At 35.3% G+C, this 12,966-nt stretch overlaps 1 protein-coding gene across 2 annotated transcripts in view; it reads right to left on the bottom strand.

Moving 5' to 3' along the window:
- The window catches only part of PJA2 (praja ring finger ubiquitin ligase 2), a 69,957-nt gene extending 57,192 nt beyond the window's left edge, over positions 1 to 12,765 (bottom strand). Inside the window, exon 1 of one of the 2 annotated variants that reach the window (XM_086685610.1) lies at positions 12,627 to 12,765. The gene's annotated coding sequence lies outside the window, so the exon portion shown is untranslated. The remainder of the gene's footprint in view (positions 1 to 12,626) is intronic. The other variant, XM_086685652.1, reaches the window with a different exon arrangement.
- Between the last annotated feature and the right edge of the window lie 201 nt (positions 12,766 to 12,966).

The following is a 12,966-nucleotide window of genomic DNA, read 5'->3' as shown; positions in this document are numbered from 1 at the left end:
CACCCATCAATGAACACTTAGGTTGTTTCCATATCTTGGTCATTGTAAATAATGCTGCAGTGAATATGGGAGTGCGTGTCTTTTCAAGTTAGTATTTTTGTTTTCTTCGGATAAATACCCAGAAGTGGAATAGCTGGATCACATGGTAGTTCTATTTATTAATTTTTTGATGAATCTCCATACTATCTTCCATAGCGGCTGTACCAATTTACACTCCCCCCAAGAGTATACAAGGTTTTCCTTCTTTCCATATCCCTGCCAACACTTGTTATTTCTTGTCTTTTTGATAAAAGTCATTCTAACAGATATGAGTTGATATCTCATCGTGGCTTTGATTTGCATTTCTCTGATGATTAGTGATGTTGAGCATCCTTTCATGTACCTGTTGGCCAGGTACATGTTGTTTTTGTACACTGTCTTTGGGAAAACGTCTACTCATTTGCTCTACCCATTTTCTAATTGGATTGTTTCTCTGCTATTGAGTTTTATGATTTCTTAATATTTTAGATATTGACCCTTTGTCAGATATATAATTTGGAAATATTTTCTCCCATTTATTAGGCTGCCTATAAATAACTCACAGTTAAAGCATCTTTTCTAGAAATAACAAAGTTGAGACACAAATACAATTTAATCCAACAATATGAAGAGCAAAGATTCTTGGTTATTCTTCCCAGCCCTCTGCAAAATTTGTTTTATATTCTCTCATATTTCCCTTTATATATATGTGCCTGCAAAATGCCCTAAAAATGGCTCTTAAAAATTCCTTACAAAACAAAATTCTAAAATTATCTGGCCTGCAGTTCCTTTCAGTAAAATATTTATTTATATAGAATGTTGGTGATTATTATCATACTTGAGCTATAAGTTATAGAATACAAACTTCATGACAAAATGACTTTACGATAAACTACAACAAATACAGCTAGAAAGCTGTTCCATATATGCCGGAACTAATTACACTTTACCTTAGTTTACTAACATTATCTTTCTATTTTCAGCTACTAAGGCAAAGCAAATATTCCAAGAGGTTAAAAAAGTATCTACTCTGAACAACAATCTAAGCTTGCAATTAAAGTACTTCTCACACTTATATATTCTTTCTAATCTATCTCTAGATTTATCGTGTCTTCTAGTCACAAGCACAAATGGTTTCTTTTACATATAAACAATGCAAAATATTCCACTAGATGTAATTAATAGATACCCAATTAATAAGAACAGAGGTGATATTATTCCTATATATTGCTATAAACAAATAAGACACATGAATAAAATCAATTGTGGTAAATCAAATAACATATTACCAACCACTGGACTTCTAGGTTATACACAAGAAAACTTCCAGGATATGACTACCAGATTCTGTACATGAACAACTGTAGAAATGATAAGAGTACCTAAATCAGAGAGAAATTTTAAAAGTACAACTGTTAAACTTCTCAGATCAAATGGGCTTGCTATCCCTAGTAATGTGACGAGATAATATGATAAAAGGTTAAGCGTATTTAACTATTACCTTTCTTGATAATGCTTCTGTAAATTATTGTAAAAGAGGAACAATAAACTCAGCACTGATACAGTGAAAATTACACTGAAAAACATAAAATACATGTAATCAGAAAGAGACCATTTGGGGGCACCTGGGTGGCTCAGTCGGTTAAGCGGCCGACTTCGGCTCAGGTCATGATCTCACGGTCTGTGAGTTTGAGCCCCGCGTCGGGCTCTGTGCTGACAGCTCAGAGCCTGGAGCCTGTTTCGGATTCTGTGTCTCCCTTTCTCTGACCCTCCCCCATTCATGCTCTGTCTCTGTCTCAAAAATAAATAAACGTTAAAAAACATATTTAAAAAAAAAAAAAAAAAAGAAAGAGACCATTTGATAATCCAAACTTTTGTATTTAAGTAGTTATAAACCTGTATTTCCAATTTCTGTTACGGTAAAGCCTCTATCTCACCAAATGATTATAAACTGTTACTCTATTTAAAAAAATTGTTACAAACTGCTATTTCTAAAAGACTAACCATACAGAAAAACCTGTGAAGAAAGAACTGAATGAGAATATAACCAACACACTAGAACAATAAAGATTTTCTCTGGTTTACTGGAAATATAACTGGCTAAGGGGGAAAAAAAGATTAAAGTCGAAGACAAATTGAGATGGAAGAATAAAATATCAATCCATCAAAAAATAGGATGAAGAATATTCTTCAAATTTACCTCTCATTTAGATAGGAAGATCTGATTCAGATGTGGCACAAAAAGGGCCCTGGCTCAACTCACCCTCCTATGGGATGCCAAGAAAAATCAGTTTCAAATCAAGAAACAGCACAGATTTATTTCCATGTCAATGAGTGAGCCAAGAAAAGAAATAACAAGAGTAAAGGAAAATAAGGAAAATAGAAAATTCAATGTTATGCATACCAAATGTAGCAAATTTCATTTGATGATAAAAATTCACAAAATGTGCTCAGAACAAATTAATACACCTATGATATTTAGAGACTTGGATGCCTGCTAACCACAAAAAAAAAAAAAAAAAAAAAAAGAGCTTATGTGTGTGGGTTTGGGAAGATAAAAAAACAAGCATGACAAAACGCTGATGCAAGATGTTGTGTAAGAGTGGTTCCTTATACTTCACAAAAATTTGTTTAGAAATTTTCATGATAAAATCTTTTCAAGTATTTTCCTTTTCTCTGCACTCATTTGTTGAAGAACTATTAAGTGCAAAACTCTTAAACATATGTTACAGTTCAATGGATTTTTACATATATTATATATCTGAATAACTACCATGTGGTTCAAGATATAAAACATTACCATCATTTCAGAAGGTTCTCTCTTACCCCTTCCAATTTATTAACTCCTCTCAATCCAGAGGCAACCACTTTCTGGACTTCAACTCCCCCAAATTAGCTTTTACTGTTTTAAAATACACAAGTGGAATTATACAACGTGAACTCTTTTGCGTCTATCTACTTTTGATCAACACAATTCGTTCATGTTGTTATAAATGTTCCTATACATAAATTCTGATGCAATATTTTGTTGTTTTTTCAGATCGAAATGTTTTCTAATTTCTATTGTGACTTCAGATTAATGCACTATTTAAAAATGTCTTGGGGCGCCTGGGTGGCGCAGTCGGTTAAGCGTCCGACTTCAGCCAGGTCACGATCTCGCGGTCCGTGAGTTCGAGCCCCGCGTCAGGCTCTGGGCTGATGGCTCAGAGCCTGGAGCCTGTTTCCGATTCTGTGTCTCCCTCTCTCTCTGCCCCTCCCCCGTTCATGCTCTGTCTCTCTCTGTCCCAAAAATAAAAAAATAAAAAACATTGAAAAAAAAAAAATTAAAAAAAAAATAAAAAAAAAATAATAAATAAAAATGTCTTGCTTAACTTCTAAACATCTGGAGTCTTTCCAGTTATTTTTCTATTACTGAACTGTAATTAATTCCACAATGATCAGAAAACACGTACTACATAATGTCGATCTGAAATTTGATACTTCTTTAAGAATTAGAATATTTTGTCAAATATCCCAAGTGCACTTAAACAAAAAAAAAAGGTATAGTCTTCAGTTGTTAAACACAATGTTCTATAAATGTCAATTATGTCAAGGTGATTAATCATGTCATACAAATTTTATTCCTTTACTGATTTTTTTACATAACTGTTCTATCATTTACTTAAACATGTATTTAAAATCTCAGCTATGAATACATACCTATCTTTCCTGTTAGTTATACCAATTTCTCCGTTCAGAATCTATATTATTAAGTGAACACATACTTACAATTATATTTTCTTGATGAAATGACCCACATATTATAATATATTCCTCTTTACTTATTATAATACATCTTGTCTTACATCTGTTTTGTACAAATTAATACAATCAGCTTTCTTTTGGTGTTTGCAGACAATACTCAATTTTATCTTTTTACTTTGATCTTACATGCATTTTGCACTTAAAGTGTTCTTTATAAATTAAACATACATGAATCTTTATTTATTTATTTATTTATTTATTTATTTATTTATTTATTTTTAATGTTTATTTATTTTTGAGAGAGACAGAATGCGAGTGGGTTAGGGGCAGAGAGAGAGGGAGACCCAGAATCCGAAGCAGGCTCCAGGCTCTGAGATGTCAGCATAGAGCCCAACACGGGGCTTGAACCCACGAGCTGTGAGATCATGACCTGAGCTGAAGTCAGTCGCCCAACCAACTGAGCCACACAGATGCCCCATACACGAATCTTATTTATAAGGGCTAACAATATTTGTATTGCCACTGAAGTGTCTAAACCATTTACATTTAACATAATTGCCATATTACAGATTAGCTTAAGTATCACCTTTCTATGTGTTGTTTCTTTATTCTTCCTTTCTTGACTTCTTTGGTACTGGTCAATTTTTTTTTTTTTTTTTTTTTTACTATTCCATTTTATTTCACCTACTAGCTTGTTTGAAATACCTTTTAGTATCAATATTTCAGTGGTTTCCCTTGAAATTACAAAATGCATCTTTTTTATTTGCTGAATGTTATTTCCTAGAGGCTCAGAATAACTTATCTTCCTTTAAAGAGTGTTTTAAATTTTCTCATCTCAGGTAATTACACCGCAGGTAAAGACAAAGTGTGGGTTGGATGAAAGTACAAAATATCTGAGAACTGCAGAAACAGAAAGTTGGTACCCACTCACAGGCTCTTATCTATCAATCTCTACTAGGTGCTGAAAAGATTGGGAACAGGCTGGAGACTAAAGAGGCCTTCTTTCAGGGTGAAAGGAAGGTACTGATTGCCAACAAGTGAATAAAATAAAGTCCTACCTACACCTTTCACCCATACAGAAAAGAAAAAAAAAAAAAGCCTTACCCTATCGACAGAATGACACCAATTACTGTCCTCCATCGTGGCTAGAGGATAGGTAAAAGAAGAAAAACAAAACAAACCACCTTTACTACTGAACAGTGTTAGGAAATAGAGCAAGGATTTCAAGAGATGGAAAAGCAAATGAAAGAAATAAAAAACACATTGACAAATAACAAAAAGGCATTTATGGGCTCATCAAAGGACCAGGGGAAGAAGGTATAAATGAACTTCAAGACAGGTCATGAAAAAGTACCCAAACTGAAATACAAATTAAAAAAAAAAAAAAAAAAGTGTGGGGAGGAAATTAAACAGAGCCTCCAAGAAATGTAGGACTATATGAAATGAACTACCACCTACATAACCGGATTCTCACAAGCAGAGCTGGTAAGTGGTACAGATGAAATATTAGAAGATATTCTGAGAAATTTCCAAATATTATTTAAGAGATTAAACATAAATTTAAGAAAGGCTCAGCAAACAATCACAACAAGCACTATATATAGAAAACACAAGTACCCCCAGACAAATCATTTTCAACCTGCTGTAAAAACCCAACAATAAAGGAAACATTTTTGACACAGAGAAATGAAGAATTACACCTGACTTCTTGTCAGAAACCATACAAGCAAAAAGACAATATAAATGGCATCCTTAAAGTAACATAAGAAAAACACTGTGAACAAATAATCCTATACCCAGCAAAATACTGTGCAAGGAAAATAAAAAGTAAAATAGAGTATGTTATAGCCAACCCAAGAGACTTTGTTACCAGTAGACCTGAACTACAGAAAGAGTACAAAACAGACATTTGACTCTACAAAGGAATATGGAACTCTAAAGATAATTAAAGTGAAGGTACATGCAAAAATTTTTTTTTCCTTATTTTTAGTTACTTCAAACCAGAACTGTATAAAGTAGCACTCACTGATAGAACTTTCTGAGATGATGAAAATGTTCTATATCTTACACAGTTCGATCTGAAAACTAAAAGCTACCTGTGGCTACTAAGCACTTAAAAAAAATGGCTAATATACAGAAATTAATTTAAACTTAATACTAACTACTTGAAATTCAAATTAAATAGTCACACTGGCTAGGACATACTAGACAATGCAGGTCTAAAGCAAACACAGTAGCAAGGTATTATGAACTTATGGCATATATAAAAGTAAAACATGACAATAGTAGTGCTAACATAGTAAGAAATTGGCAATATACTGTTATGAAGCACTGATACCATATAAAAAGTGGTATAACACTGCCTGTATAAAGACTGGAATTAAAGATGTATAACACAAATCACAAAGAAGCCAGTATAAATTTTTTAAACAGGCAAACTTAAGTATAAGTAATGAGCTACTAATGAAGATAAAAATAGAGAACCTATTTTTATAGGTTAAATAAAAAACTACTAAGAAGGGAGATTTAAATGTAATCACATTAATAATTACATTACACATAAATGGTCTAAACAACCAAATTAAAAAGCCATATTGTCAGGATGGGTTAAAAAGAAAGTGGGTTGTCTATACCAAACCTATTTTAAATATAAAGGCATGGATGTAAAGTAAAAAGATATACTATGCAAACACTAACCAAAAGAAAGGTAGAGTGATATTAACGTCAGATAAAATAGACTGCAGAAAACGGAATACTGTCTTTATACAAAGTATGTTATTGGTCTACAAAAAAAAGAGAAACATGGAAATCAATTATAAAGATATGTTTACGTATACATTTTACATATTTATTATATATATATTTCCAAATATTTCGAAACTGAGTGATATACGTTTTTAAATTTGAAATTTATTGTCAAATTGGTTTCCATACAACACCCAGTGCAAGAATGATATACTTCTAAATAACCATGGGTCAAAGTGAAAGTCACATTAAGTATTTAGAAAATATCAACAGAACAAAAGTTGTGGGAATATCTAAAGTAGTGTTTAGAAGGAAATGAAGGTCTCAAATCAATGGCTCAAGTTTCTACCTTAAGAAATCCTAACAGACTGGATTTAAACCCAAAAGCATACAAAAAGAAAATAGTAAAGAGCAAACATCAATGAAACTGAAAAGAAAAAAATTTTTTAATGCAATAAAACAAAAAACTGGATCTTTGGAAAAGTTAATAAAATTGATAAACCTGGACACAAACTAGTAAAGGCAAAAGAGAATGAAAAGACATCATTACAGTAGCTATAGACAGTAAAGAGATAATAAAGAAACAACTTTACGGCAATGAATAGATGAAAAAGATGAATTCTTTGAAAGACACAAAGCACTAAAATTCATATAGTGAGTAAATGTGATTCATGCAAAGACGAAAAACTTTCAAGAATCGATAACCCTAATCATCTTATACCTATTGAATGTATCCTTTAAAACCTTTCAAAAAGAGAACTCTGGGCCCAGAGGGATTAGCTTGAAAACTCTAGCAAAGATTTATCAAACAAAGACCACTCTTATCGGAAATTTTTCAGAAAATTTAACACTTTCAAATTCTGAGGCCAGCATGATCCTAATACAAAGATTTACATGAAAAGTCATCTTTTGTGGACATAAATACAAAACAGTACTCAACAAACTATGAGCAAATCTAATCCACCAATTTATGAAAATGATAATACGTCATGACCAAATGAGATATCTAGAGAATGCAAGGCTGATTCAACATTTAAAAATAAAATATTAACAGACCATATGATCATCTCAATAAATAACAGTAAAAACATCTGACCAAACTCAGTGTCCACTTGTTAAAAATTCTCAGCAATCAAGGAACAGAATGAAACACAGTTAACTTCATAAAAGGCCTAGTATACTTAAAATGGTAATATAGAATATATAGAATATATAATAATAATTTGATAAAAAGGCCCTATTATACTTAATAATAAAAGACTGAAACCAACAAGTCACTTCTAAAAAAATTTTATGGAAAAGCAAAAAACTACAACAGCCAGGATGATTTTGAAAAAGAGTAGGTCAGGTGGCACCTGCATGGCTCAGTCGGTTAAATGTCCAACTCTTGATCTCGATCTCGGCTCAGGTCATGATCTCGTGGTTCATGAGTTCGAACCCCGGGTCAGGCTCTGCACTGACAGTGAGGAGGCTGCTTGGAGTTCTCTCTCCCACTCTCTCTGACCCTACCTCACTCATGCTTGCTCTCTCTCTCTCTCTCTCTCTCTCAAAATAAATAAATAAACTTTAAAAATTTAAAAAAAAAATAGCAAGTCAGTCAAAGAAAGACAAATACCATACGATTTCACTCATATGTGGAATTTACAAATGAGCAAAGGGACAAAAAAGAGAGAGGCAAGCCAAGAAACAGACTCTTAAATAGAGAACAAACAAAATAGAGAACAAAAGAGAGGTGAGGAGGGAATAGGTGAAATAGGTGATGGGGGTTAAAGAGGGCACTTGTGATGAGCAATGGGTGTATCGGAGTGCTGAATCACTATATTGTACACCTGAATCTAATATTACACTGTAGGTTAACTGAAATACAAATAAAAACTTAAAAATGAAGTAAGTACTGCAAATAAACAAAGTTGGGAGTACTCACACTACCTGATTTCAAGATTTACTGTAAAGCAACAATAACCATGACAATGTGGAACTGGCAAAACGACAGGTATAAAGATCAAGGAATTAGTCCAGAAATAGACCCACATATATGGACAACTGATTTTTAACTAAGTTAATTCAATGAGGAAATCAAAGGTTTCCTAACAAATGATGCTAGAACTGAGAAAACAAGCCTTAACCCTTATCTCACACCATATATAAAAACTAACTTAAAAGGTATGATACACCTTGTCATAAAAGCCAGAACTATAAACCTGTAGAAGAAAACATAATCTGTACAACTTTCTAAGCAAACTTAGAACACAGAAACACAAATCCTAAAAGGAAGATTGATGAACTGAATTTAATCGAAATTAAAAACTCTTCTGTTCTGAAAAGTTAGGAAAATAAAAAGGTAAGCTTCAGACTGCATTATGTGTGTATGTGTCTGTGTGGGTCAAAGGACTTCCGCAAAAAAATATACAAAGAATACATACAACTCAGTGAGATAAACAATATTTACAAATAAGCAATATTTGAACCGATACTTCACAAAGGAAGACACACAAAGGACCAAAAGCAAATTCTCAGCATTATTAATCTTTAGATAAATGTAAATTAATATTATAGTGTGATATAACTACATACCCACTAGAAGGACTAAAATGAAAAAGTCTGAAATAACCAACTGTTGATGAGGGTATAGAGCAACTGGAACTGTACATGGAAGCTGTGTGGCAGGTTGTTACATGTAAACATTCAGTTACAATACAATGCAACAGATGCATTTCTAGATATTTACCCAAGAGAAACACAAAACTTCATGAATGGATGTTTACAGCGATTTATCAATAATACCCCCAAATTGGAAACAATCCATTTATCCATAAATATGTGAAATAGTCAACAAACTGTGGTAGACCAATACCATGGACTGCTACTCAACAATTAAAAGACATGAATCAGTTAAACACAGAAAAGTATTTAGGATTCTCTAACCCATCATGCTAACAGAAAAAAAAGCTAGATGCAACAGAGTATGTAATTCCATTTATATGAAACTCTAGAACAAATGAAACCAATTTACAGTGAGAAAGAGAGGACAATGGTTTCCTGGGGCTGAGGGGTAAAAATGTCACTGCATAGGGCAGAAGGGAACTTCTGGGAATGAGAGAAATATTCTCTATCTTGATAGTGGTAATGAAAACATTCTACTGTTGAATGTGGTGCTGGTGATAGGGGTGTACGTGTTCGTCAAGACATACTCAACTGTCTATTTTAAATACACACATTTTATTGTATGTAAATTATCCTCAAAAAAGGTGATTCTTTAAAATGGAACTCTTGGGGCGCCTGGGTGGTGCAGTCGGTTAAGCGTCCGACTTCAGCCAGGTCACGATCTCGCGGTCCGTGAGTTCGAGCCCCGCGTCAGGCTCTGGGCTGATGGCTCAGAGCCTGGAGCCTGTTTCCGATTCTGTGTCTCCCTCTCTCTCTGCCCCTCCCCCGTTCATGCTCTGTCTCTCTCTGTCCCAAAAATAAATAAATGTTGAAAAAAAAAATTAAAAAAAAAAATAAATAAAAAAAAATAAAATGGAACTCTTTTGGGAAAATATAAACCAAGGAATAATGGTAATGCCCTTATATAACCACTAAAAAGAAGTCAAAAACATCAATAAAATTCAATACCCACTATGGTTTTTAAAAATGTCATCCGAAATTAAAAATAACAATAAAATCACCTTGGAAAGCCAAGAACAGAAGAAAATATTTTAACTTAATATTCTCTTTATCAGAAAGTTTCAGCAAACATCATAACCGATGTTTAAAAAATCAGAAGCATTCCCCTCAAAGACAGAAACAATATGTTTTTAGCTATCACTATTATTCAAAATTATATAGGAAGTATACCAGCCAAAGCAATGAGGAAAACACCTAAGTTATAAAAAAAAAAAAAAATGAAAAGAAAGCCACAAATCTGTGAAAACTTTCAGACAATCATCAACTCAAGTGATTAGATACATGATAAACAAAAAAATTCAAAAGTTTTCCTATAACCAGAAAGAGAAAATTTTACTGAAAGTTTCCATCCACCAGAGCAAATCAAATCATAAGATAGCTAGGAATATTAGAAAGGAATGTGATACATATGGGGGGGGGGGGGCGGGGGACCTATAAAACTCAATACTTAAGAATATAAGGCAAGATGTGAATAAAAGGGAAAGACATACCATACATGCATCCTTTTCTGAGGGGAGAGGCTTGGTATCATAAAGATCAGTTTGCCCAAAATCAATCTAAAATTTCAATATGACATCATTCAAAAAACCTAAGGATTTTTCATTTAATTTACAAATTGAGTCTGAAGTTCATCTGGAGAAGAAATGCATAAGAGTGAAGTAATTTTGAAAAAAGGGAAAAATGGTTATCAAAATTTTAAATATGCATACCCTTTTACCTAGCAATTCCATTGATAGGAATCCATGCTCCAGAAATAATCACATACAGAGGAAGTTTCCCTAACAGTTGACTTTTAGGATAAAGGTAGGACTACAAGGGGGGTGGGAACTGCACTTTTTACCATTCTTCCACACTGTTTGAATTTTTTTTTAATTATTTAAGATTTAAAGTTTGTAATTAAAAACTAATCAATACATGAAAAAGTTGGTTTCAAATAAAGCATTATTTGTGATTGCAAAAAAACTAAATGTCTTTCAATAAAGGAATGGTTAATTACAGCTCATTCAAACTAATGAAATACCTCTTAACCTTTGTCAGTATCCGAAAGACCTATATATAACAAATAAAGATGTCCAACACATAAAAACAAATGAAAGAAGCAAGTGATATACCAATGTGTCTGGTATTCCTCCCACTTCTCCCCGCCAAACCCAACTTTACATGTATGTAAATGTGTTCAGAAATGCATTTAGAAAGATGCACAGTAAATGGTTAACTTTAGACAGTGGAGTGGGGCTGGGGGATGAAAAATGTTCACTTTTACCTGACAGTCCTTTTTCTAAATTGTTAAATTTTACATCAAGTTTGCATTTCTGTAATTAATTTTTAACACTTAAAATTATTTTATATAAAAATGACATGAATTCTAGGAGAAAAAAACTAAAAAAATAGTTTAAACGTTTATTTCTGTTATCACCATGTTTATTTACATACTCTTCAAATGATCTGTAGTCTTCAGCAGAGGTGACTGCCATTTTAAGGAAATTCAACTGACCAACTAGATTATGATAAAAAATAATACAGTGCGCCTTTTTTTTTAAGTCGTAAACTTCACAGAAACATCAGACTCAAAGCAGGTTCCATGCATATGCAAAAAATTTTAATGCCTTGGAGAGGGAAGTCTCCTAAACAGATTATTCTTCCTCCTTGCAAAAAAGAGTATTTACCTCCTCCTTTTTTCTTCAACTTGGTCTGGGCGACTTTAAACTCACCATTTTGAATGTGCGCAAAATGATTTACAAGCAGTAATCTTAGGGAGGCCAAAACTGAAGGTGGATCTGCGAGAGGGGGGCTCAGACCTGACATCGCTAACCGGCAGAAGCATTGATGGAATGGCGGTAATATCGGGAGAAAAACGATTGTTGTGATTTGTACAGGGTGTGCTGCGTACCCGAGCCTTGGTGACAATCGGAGAAAATGCAAATACAGCCAGGAGAGCGACCGCAACGGAAGGCTTCTTGGGGGGGGGGGGGTGCAGGCCTGTGGCGTAAGATGGATCAGCTCTACGTGGGGTGAGTGGAAATGGACAGAGAAGGCGGCTGTGAGATTTTGGTGGGGGGGCACACTCATACAGCCGCCAGTTTCGGCAGAAAGGCAGCGGGGTCCTTGGCCAAGGCACCAAGGACAGCAGAAGCGGTAGCAGGGAAGAGCGGCCGGTGGACACCCCGAGATCAATCGATGCCATTCGCTGGGGCCAGCAGGCGCGGTGGCCACGGACTCGAGCGCGGCCCCAGGTCCGGGTTGGACCGGGCCCAGGAGGCGAAGAAGGCCTCTCACAGCCATCAACCCCACCCACCATGGCCGGCGCAGCGGGCAGGGACAGGCCCCACTCCTTCTCGAGGAGAGAAATTAAGAAACGGAGGGGGTGAAGGCAGCAATTTCCTCGCCCCGACCCTGATATTCCTGACATCAGAACAAGCCAGATTAAAAAAAAAAAAAAAAAAAAATCCCCTCACCGAACTGTGCAGCGGCTCCGGAGCGAGAACAGCGCTCGATCCTCCACCCGCCACCACCGCCTTCTTCTCCGCCTCCGACTCCTCCCCCGCGGAACGCGCAGCGGCAGGCGGCAGCGGCGGCGGTGGCGGCGGCGGCGGCGGCGGCGGCGGCGGAAGCAGAGGCGGTGGCGGCGCGTCCCGCCCCTTGCGCCGCGGTAGAGGCGAAGGAGGAGGGCACTCAAGCCCCGCCCCGAGGCCAGCACCGACCAATAGACTCAAAGGGCCTCTGCGGGAAAAATCCACATGTCCAATCGGAACCCGAGGAGTGGGCTCACGTCAATGGTTGGGACGTGGCAGAAAA

The sequence above is a fragment of the Puma concolor genome, chromosome A1 (assembly GCF_028749965.1).
Source record: "Puma concolor isolate L17-30 chromosome A1, mPumCon1.1.hap2, whole genome shotgun sequence".
Taxonomy (NCBI): Eukaryota; Metazoa; Chordata; class Mammalia; order Carnivora; family Felidae; genus Puma; species Puma concolor.
Note: the sequence above shows the minus strand (reverse complement) of the source record. Positions and strands in the feature narration are given on the sequence as shown.